This window comes from Monodelphis domestica, chromosome 6 (assembly GCF_027887165.1).
Source record: "Monodelphis domestica isolate mMonDom1 chromosome 6, mMonDom1.pri, whole genome shotgun sequence".
Lineage (NCBI taxonomy): Eukaryota > Metazoa > Chordata > Mammalia > Didelphimorphia > Didelphidae > Monodelphis > Monodelphis domestica.
The window spans coordinates 265829744-265839972 of record NC_077232.1 but is presented as its reverse complement, the minus strand read 5'-3'; positions in this window follow the sequence as shown (position 1 = coordinate 265839972).

Below are 10229 nucleotides of genomic sequence, written 5' to 3'. Positions count from 1 at the left end.
AAAATAGGAGCTTTTGGGGGACGTTTGTTATTTTTTTTTCATAGATTTTTATATTATTATGCTAAACATACTTCCATATTGGTGACTGTTGTAAGAACAAACTCATGCAAAAACAAGACCCCAAAATAAAACTGTAAATACACTGATATAAAACTCCATCATAAATCTTTCAGGATTGTCCCAGATCATTGTATTGCTGAGAGTAGCCAAGTTTTCACAGATGATCACCATATAATATTGCTGTTACTGTGTACAATGTTCTCCCAGTTCTGCTTACTTTGCTCTATTATCAGTTCCTGCAGATCTTTCCAGCTTTTCCTGAAATCATCTTGCTTACCATTTTTTGTAGCATAATAGTACTCTTTTACCAACATGTACCACAATTTGTTCAGCCATTCCCCAATTGATGTCTATCCCCTCAATTTCCAATTCTTTGCCACCACAAAAAGAGCAGCTATAAATATTTTATACAAGTCGGTCCTTTCCCCTTTTTCATGATCTCTTTGGGGGTAAAGACCTAGTAGTAGTATTGCTGGGTCAAATATACACAATTTTATAGCCCTTTTTGCATAGTCCCAAATTGTCCTCCAGAATGGTTGTAGCAGTTCACAACTCCACCAACAATGCATAGGGTTCCAGTTTTTTCACATCCTCTCCAGCATTTATCACTTTTTTCTACTGTCAGATTGGCTAATCTAATAGGTGTGAGGTGGTACCTCAGTATTGTTCTCTAATCAAGAATGATTTAGAACATTTTTCATATGATTATCAATAGAAGCTTTCTTTCTCAATGAAACTATTGCCACATTTATCTTATAAAGAGGATGAAGAACATTCTCATGAAGAGACTTTTTATTTAGCATTCTAAATGAACTTAATAGTGTGGGACTGTGTTCATAGACTTGAAGGGAATTTATTTGCAGTTACAAGAAGGGCTACAGACAAAAAGATTCAGAAATGGAAGCAGAATTTCAAAGCTACAAAAGAAAATGGAATCTGGATAGCATCTGTGGGAAAAACCAATTCTTCCTAGAGCATTCTACTCTTATATCTGTCAAGCTATACATACCAACAGTCATTTTGGGACATAGGTTATCATAGATATTGTCAAAAGAGCATGGGTAGCTCCTGGTATAACTGCAATCCTGCAGATTGACTATATAAATATGTCCAAATGTGATATTGAAATCATTTTAAAAGACTGATATATATTAATTTAAAGTCACCAAGGAATTCAGCTATGTAATTCCTAAATGAAACACTCAAGTCAGCTGCCAACTTTTTTATGGTGTTTTAATTACAAACAGGAGGAAGAAAGTATTAGAGGGAGACAGAGAGAGAGAGAGAGAGAGAGAGAGAGAGAGAGAGAGAGAGAGAGAGAGAGAGAGAGAAGGAAAGGGGAGAGAAGGAAAGAGGGTTTTAAAAACCCACTCTACTCAGGCTAAGCCAAAATGGGCTTAAGGCCCTGAATAGCCAGGGCAAGGAAAGAGATCAGTCCTTATCACTCACATGACCAAACTGGAGAAAAACAGTCCATGGGCTCCTCCAATTCCAAGCACCAGCCTCCAACTGCCTCTAGCCCTCCTCACAGGAAGTCATGAGAACTCCAGAGGCTGTCCTCTACCTCACTTCCTGCGTCTCACACGTGCCAACGGTGGCTCTAGCTTGAACTAGGACCACCCAGAGTTCTGTCCTTTTTGCACATGTCTGTTGAAGGCCATATTCTCAAATAATTAAATCTTGAGTTTTGCTGCAGCCCTTCCTAATCTTGTTACCCTGAGTAGGGTGGAGATTGTAGTTTCCAAGACCTGATTCTGTTATTCCAATTATCTCTATTGTTATTGATTAGGAAATAACAAAATTCGATCTTCTAAAGAATGGTCTGAATAGGGTGGAGTAGTTTTGAAATTCACACAAAGCAGGGAATTTTAAGTTTTGTTTAGTGATTGTGGACCAGTTAACAGTGGCTCAAAGTTTTTCCATCTAGAAAGAAGCTTTGTAGCTAAGATCATATTAAGAGAGATAATATGTAGATTTAGAATTCCAGGTAGAATTGATTCAGACAGAGGAATGCATTTTACAGACTCGATTTTAAAACAGATCTGTGAGAATCTAGGGATCACGCTAAAGTTCCACGTTCCATACCATCCACAAAGCTCTAGACAGGTTGAAAGGATGAACAGAGAAGTTAAATCAATGATGAGTGCACAGAAACCCATTTGAAATGGCCAGAAATGTTGCCTCTGGTTCTATTCTATCTATGGAGTAGACCAAAAGGGAACTTGTATATCTATCTCATCCTATGAAATGTCCTATCCACCAATACAGGCAAAAACTTTCAAAACAGCTTATGTATCTATGCTTGGGGTAGATCTGAAACTTTCTGAATATCTAAAAGAACTACAACACAGGATCAAAGAATTACATGAAATGGGTGCATTAGTTCAGGGGGGACCATTAGATTTTGTACTCCATAACATATAACCAGGGGATTTAGTGTACATCAAAAACTTTAACAGGACTATTGCAACACAACCAGCATGGACAGGGTCTTTCCACACTGTAGAAATACAGTTAGGGATAAGACTGGTTTTCTAGGGTTAGTTAAAAGAAGGGAATTTTGAGATAAGCCCTGGGAAAGGATTCTGGGTAGGAAAGGAATTGTGGGAGTTTGAACTGAAAATAACTGACCTTCATTTCCTTCTTGGATTTCATCTGAGCTGGAAGAAGGTCTTGTCTCTCTGCCTACATTTCCATCAAGCTGAAGGAGGAGTTTTGTTCTAAGAGATTCTCCCTGGATAGCTAGGATTTTGTGGAGAAATCTTTGACATCTAGGTAGAGGATTATTTTGGAGAAAACCAATTTTCCCTGAGTCCAAAGATCATCTGCCAGTGGTCCAGCTGCCAGAATTCCTCTTGGCTATTGTAATCTAAAACTTTCCATTTACAACTTTGGCTTACTTAGTATAGCAGCCAAATCCATCGGTTTCCCCCTTTCTTTATTAATTACTTGTGGGAAGATTAGAATAAGTCAGATCATTTGGGAAAGGTGTAGGCAGGACAGGGAGTTGTAGGCAGGGCTCAGAGAAGAAACAGAAGACTCCCCTTAAGCAGGGGACTTAGGAGTTAGGTGGAGATAGTTTGAAGAGTGTCAGGGACATACCTACCAGTTTCCCTTATTCCTTTTATTAAAATAAACTTTGTTTCCATAAGCCAAGGGCTTGGTGCTTAACTGGCCCTGAGGAGTTCCTAGGTAGGTTTTAACATCTAACATCCTTCTAGGACAGTTCCTCATTACAATACACTTATGACAGCACCTTCCGCTATCAGGGTGCAAGAGAAAGAGTTGTGGGGTACATTGCTCCCATGTTAAAAAGATGACAGGGGAAGATTTGACATCAGAACAACATGGCTGCAGTCAACATGTCTGCAGGTAAAGAGTTATTCTAGAAAAAATGAGTAGACAGAGATCAATATCAAGATCAAGTCAACAGAAGACCACACAGGACAACACATAGAAGACAATGATGGAGATGACATTAGCATGGTGGTAAAGACATCAACAAAGATAAGAGGAAAACAGACTGGTTATGGGCATGAATTGTAAGACTATTTGTGCCATTTTAACATTACACACTGTCTCTGCATAGGTGCAAACAACACTACACATTGACAGCACCATGGGAGCACAAAGACAGAAGACAGAAGAAAAAGGGGTTGATTTGAATATTTGGTAAGTATTCGATTCAAACAGCATGAACATATAGGACATATTTCTCCCACAATTTGCAACATCATAACTTGATGATGAGTATTCATGGCAATAAATGAATTACTTATCATTAATCACGTTGATCACCTTGGAATGGGACTATGGCAATGACTGTGCACATCAGAGGAAGATTCCATATATTCCTATGTGATAACATTAGGGAAACTTACATAACTTTCATAAAGAAAATCTTTAAGGTTTTCTATAACTCACTTAAGGGGGGATGTTTGTCTAATAGATGAGTTTAAAATGATATGTAAATAGTTTGTACAAAAATGTAAATAATGGGAAAAGTTTGTACATAATATATAAAATGTATACATAACATGTATATAGCACGTACATAGTATGTAGATAATGTGTAGATTTGTACAGATTTGTATATATCTATATGTGTGTACAGAACATGTAGGTAATATGTACATTTGTACACATGTGTATATATCTGTATATGAGTACATAGTTAGGTTCCTACAAGATTTTGGTTTTCTTAGCATAGAAAGTTAATTTTGAGTTTTAGTGTAGACACGTTTTGGTTTTCTGTATTAGTATAGGTATTTTAGCATAGTAAAAAAGTTTGGTTTGAATTGTTTCCAAAGGATTTATAAGATGCAGTTTGCATGTTATTGTTCTAGATAGATTTTGTTTTCTGTAACAGCATAGGATGCAACTTTGTTTTTATGTAATTGTATTTTTGCAAAAGTTTGCAATTGGCACTTTGGATTTCTTTAATTGCATTGTTTGAACTTGCATGTTTGCAAGTATGTTTTCTTTGGTTTCTTTCTTCTGTTTCTTGAAGTTCCCTTTTACCTAAATTATCCCTACCATAGGTTAGTTATTCTGGTATAGAATAGGAATAGGATGAGGTAAGCTTAATGTTAAAATGTTTGTTTGTTTGGGGGCGGGGGGATATAATAATAAGGTTTGGTATAGATTTAGAATTATATGATTACTTGCGATCAAATGGGAGAGATTACATCTCTGCATCTGATTGAAGTGGAGTATTATTAGGAATATATTGATTCCAATGAGTTGAGTGGCAGAAGAGAACTTTGCTAAGCTGCATCAAGACCAGTTTTGGAGTTTGGAGCCCAAGCCTCTGTTAGAATTCTGTTGGAATTCCCAGGTGGGGGTTGAAAAATGTAACTGCCATAGAGAGATCTGAGATTTTGAGCAGTTTCTGGATCTTGGATCTGAACTTTGGTCCAAGAAGGAGCATCTTGTTGAGCTCCCTGGCTTTTCCCTATGGCAACATTTTGGGAACAACTGAGTAGCAGTTGGTCTGATTGATGGAGGCTCTCTGGGATCTTAGCTGGTCCCAGAAGCAGCATTCTCTCTGAGCTCCTTGGTTTTTCCCTGTGACACTTTGGGAATACCAGGACTTAGAGTTCATTGATCATTTGGCTGTGATTGGAGTGAAGTTATTGAAGAGAAGAAACCAGAAGAAATTGTTTTTCTCTGGGTTCTGAGGGAAACCCAGAGCCAAGGCTGAGCTTCTGCTAGGCCTCAACCAACTTACTCTGGATGGTCATTTGATATTTTAGAGATAGAGACTAAGATAAATACATCATTTATAAGTTATTAGAAATAGGTTATTTAGATAGGAAATTTTGTGTTTTATTTAGTGGGAAGGAGAAAAGAGTAACCTGGTTTCCAGGAGAAGGAACACCATGAGGACTAGTTGGTAGTGGTTAAAAGCTTAATATTTCCTTAGTTTTAGGGTTTCCTATTTATTTATCACCTTATTAAATACTTTTTAACTTTCATTAAATTAAGATTACTTTATACACCTGTCTCCTATAGGCCCAATACTGTTACCTTGGCCCTTTTATCTAGAGTATCTGAGAAACAACAACAATCAGATACTGAGTCTAGATACTATCTTTAACAATTTTTAACACAAGCTAAAATACTGTAAATAATTAGGTCTTGTTAATAAACTATATATTTAATAACTTTAATGGTTATTTAATCATAAGAGATTAAGGGATTGAATAAAGAGATATAATGAAATACTATTAGCAAAGGGATGTTTCTCCAGTTTATTTAGTAAATCATTTTTAATGAAATGTAGTGAAGGCTATGAGCTTAATTGATTAAGAGAGATGGGGAAATGTAATTAATTAATAACATGCTCCTGGACCACACAAGATTTGGGGATGTTAATGAGTCAAGCAGCAGACTGAGGGATGAATTCAGTAGGGTCTGTTAGTTTGTTTCCCTGTTCCATGAAGAAAAAGAACAACAGAAGAGTTCAGAAATCTGATCAGTTCATGGATCTGACTAGCCTTCTCTCTGTTCACATACAACATCCCATCTTCTGTTTGCACTGATTATCCTCCATGTCAGGAGGAAATGCAATCCCTCTTCAACTCTCCTTCATAGAATTCCTTTTTTCTTTCACGATACAGCTCAAGCACTACCTCCTACATGAAGCCTTTCCTGATAACCCTCCCACCAACTGCTACATCTTTCTTCCCAGACTGCTTGTTATTTAGCTACTTTGTTCTTTTCAGATGTATTTTCATATGTTTACGTTTGGAATTGTTGTCTCCTCCATTAGAATTTAATCTTTGAAGACAGGGACAATTTTTGCACTTTTAAAACTATTCCCTAACACAGTACCTGCCTCATAGTAGGAAATTAATAATGGCTTATTGATTAATTGATCCCAGAGGATTGATGGTTAAAGCATACTTTGTCTCTCCTAAGTGGTGAATTATGCATTAGGTGTAGAAAGAGGCATGAACAGTAAGTTGATGGTTTTATTTGCGTCTTTTGCTACAAAGAAGACATAGGGGAGAGTATGCATCATAGAGAAATGAGCTTGATATCAAAAGAATGTCAATGAATCACTTAAAATAAAGTCATAGATGACATGATTTATAAAGTTGGAAATGGTGCCAAGATGCAAGGGCTAGCACAGTGGATGACCAAGTGGGGATTTACAAAAATCATGAAAAGTAAGAACATTGGATCATTTAGTAAAATGAAGCGATAGTTAACATGAATAAATTTAAAATCTTACACTTATGTTTAAAAAAATCCACTTTACAATATAAGATAGAGTGAAATGGTTATATAACAGTTCATCTGAAAAACACTTAGAGGTTCTAATGGACATGCATGCATACTAAATTTGATTTTACAGGATGATATGGTAGCCAAGAAAGTGAATGTAATTTTCAGCTGCTTTTAGTGTCCAAGAATAAGAGGATTCAACTGTCTTCTGTCCTAGCCAGAGCACATCTGAAGTATTATATACTCTATGGAGCATCCCATTTTAGCAAGAACACTGATCAGCTTGAGAGTGTTTAGAGGCCAATCAGAAAAGTAAAGGCTTTGAATTCATGCCTTATGAGGACTGGTTGAAGAAGCTTGGTTAGCCTAGAGGGGATAAGTTTCTTAATCACTATTGTCATCAGGTATTTGAAAAGCTGTATCATGAAAGAGAGTTGTTCAATTTGGCCTCAGAGAATAGAAGTTAGAACAACATTATTAAGAGGGAAGAGAAGCAGTCCATAAAGGCCAGGGACAAAGTAATGAGTCTTCATATCCTGGGGATTAGCCATGAGTGTGAGTAGCTTTGATCTGCTTATAGAAGTATAAGAGAGTTTTAATGCATGTGCAGAACACTTCTCATGCTACGTCTCTGTAGCTGGCTTCTAGGATAATTGCAGTGATGGAAAATGGAAGTGCCAAGGTGAGACTGTGGGGAAAGTGTAGACATTCTTTGCCTGGTTAGAGACTGATAACTACAGGTTAGGAGAAGGCTTTTTCAATTGGCTGTATAGTTAGAAACTGGTGGCATTTTCACAAATACCTGATTGTCTGAGCCTAGTCTCTTTAGGTCATTCCCCAACTGATAAATGGGCAAGGGACATGAATAGGCAATTCTCGAATAAAGAAATCAAAATTATTAGTAAGCACATAAAAAAGTGTTCTAAATCTCTTATAATCAGAGAAATGCAAATCAAAACAACTCTGAGGTACTTCCTCATACCTAGCAGATTGGTTAACATGACAGCAATGGAAAGTAATGAATGTTGGAGAGGATATGGCAAAGTTGCATTGCCGGTGGAGTTGTGAATTGATCCACCCATTCTGGAGGGCAATTTGGAACTATGCCCAAAGGGCGCTAAAAGACTGTCTGCCCTTTGATCCAGCCATAGCACTGCTGGGTCTATATCCCAAAGAGATAATAAGGAAAAAGACCTATACAAAAATACTCATAGCTGTGCTATTTATGGTGGCAAAAAAATTGGAAAATGAAGGGATGTCCTTCAATTGAGGAATGGCTGAACACCTTGTGGTATCTGTTGGTGATGGAATACAAATGTGCCAAAAGGAATGATGAACTGGAGGAATTCCATGTGAACTGGAATGACCTCCAACTTTGGGAGTAGAAACACAGAAGAAAAACAACTGATTGATCACATGGGTCAGTGGAGATATTATTGGGGATATAGACTCTAAATGATCACCCTAGTGCAAACATTAATAATATGGAACTAGGTTTTGATCAAGGACACATGTAAAACCCAGTGGAATTGTTCATTGGCTATGGGAGGGGCTGGAGAGAGGAGGAAAAGAACACAATTCTTATAACTCTGCCCCCTAATTGGTTTTTGTCAATGCACCCAGCAAACATTGGTTTTGGTGTCTATCTTTTTTCTATTTCCCTCTTCTATCTAACTATTGTAATTTCCCCTTAGGAACTGAATATTATATACATTTGTAGTTAGAAGTGCTTTAGGACTACAAGATGATTATGTTAAATGATCAATGGAAAGACTAGTCTCCCAATGATCATCAGGAGAACTGTGAACTTTAAAATTACTATACCCTACTTAGACCTTACTTTAGGAGATTTGATTTAGCTACCTCCTGATTATAACAATGGAGATACTTGGTCTAACAGAATCAGGAATGTCTTGTGAACTCTGCATTGCTCCACTCTACTTAGTCTAACAAGGTCAGGAATGTCTGCATCCATACTTAAGGATTAAGTATCTAGGAGGATGGCCTTTGATAGACATGTGCAGAAACAGCTAACAGACCCCTGGGCTGTCCTAAGTCAAGCTAAGCTACCACTGGTACAGATAAGACGCAGGAAAGTGATGTAAAACAGTCTATATAGGGCACATCACTTCCTCTCTTCAGTCTTTTTCCCTGGAGAGGTGGATATGGCTGGTGACTTCCTGTGAGCATGTCTGGGCACCAGTTCGATCCTGGAACTCGAGCCTGGAGGAGCTCCCTCAGACAGCTTCCTTGAGATAGTCTTGTGGTGAGTGATAAGACTGACTTCCCTTTCCCTTGGTGCTCAGGGGAGGCTCCCTTGGCCAAGGCCTTGAACTCCTGCCTGGCTCAGCCTGAGCCTGAGCAATTTAAATTAACTCTTTTCTCCCCCTCTCTCTTTTCCTTAATACCTTCTCTCTATATTAATTAAAATCACCATAATTTCCAGCTGACTTGGGTATTTTATTTGGAATATTCCATGTTGACCAATAATTAAATATAGATTTTAAGTCACAACTATAAAATTATCCTTACATAACCAAGGAAAATATTCTAAATTAACTAATTATGTAAAATTTTCAAAAAAACAGCAACAACAAAAGAGACAAGGTTATAGGAAGCAGCTAAGTGGTTCAGTGGATGGAGAATCAAGCTTAGAGACAGGAGGTTCTGAGTTCAAATATGACCTCAGACACTGACTAGCTGTATGACCTTGGGCAAGTCATTTAACCCCCATTGCCTAAGTCTTATCACTCTTTTGCTTTGAAACCAATATATAGTATTGATTCTAAGACAGAAGGTGGGGGAAGCTGAGTGGCTAGAGATGGGAGGTCCTTGGTTCAAATCTGGCTTCAGATACTTCCTAGCTTTGTAACCCTGGGCAATCACTTAAACCCTATTGCCTAGCCCTTACTGCTCTTCTGCCATGGAACCAAGATGGAATGGAATGCTTTAAAAAAAAGTCAAGGTTATGATGTGCTTTGAATGCCAAATAGAAGATTTTATTTTTATTCCTAGAGGTAATAGGAAACTCCTAGAATTTGGTCCAGTAACAGGGTCAGACTTTCACATTGGCAGCTGAGAAGAGGAAAGATTGGAGTGGACAGAGACTTGAGATGAAGATTAATTAGAGACATCACAGTCTTCACATTAGGAGGTGATAGAGGCCTGAACTGGGGTAGAGAGTAGAAAAGATTATATATATATATATATATATATGAGATGTGATTAAGGTAAAAATGACAATATATGACAATATTATGTATGGGAAATGAGAGAGGGTGAAGAGTCAAGAATGACATCAAAGTTGGGAGCCTGGGTGACTGGAAAGATATCATTGACAGTCATTGGAAAATTCAGAAGAGGAGTAAGTTTTGAGGAAAGACTCTGAATTCTGTTTTGGAAAGGTTAAATCAAGATGCCCACAAGACATCCAATTC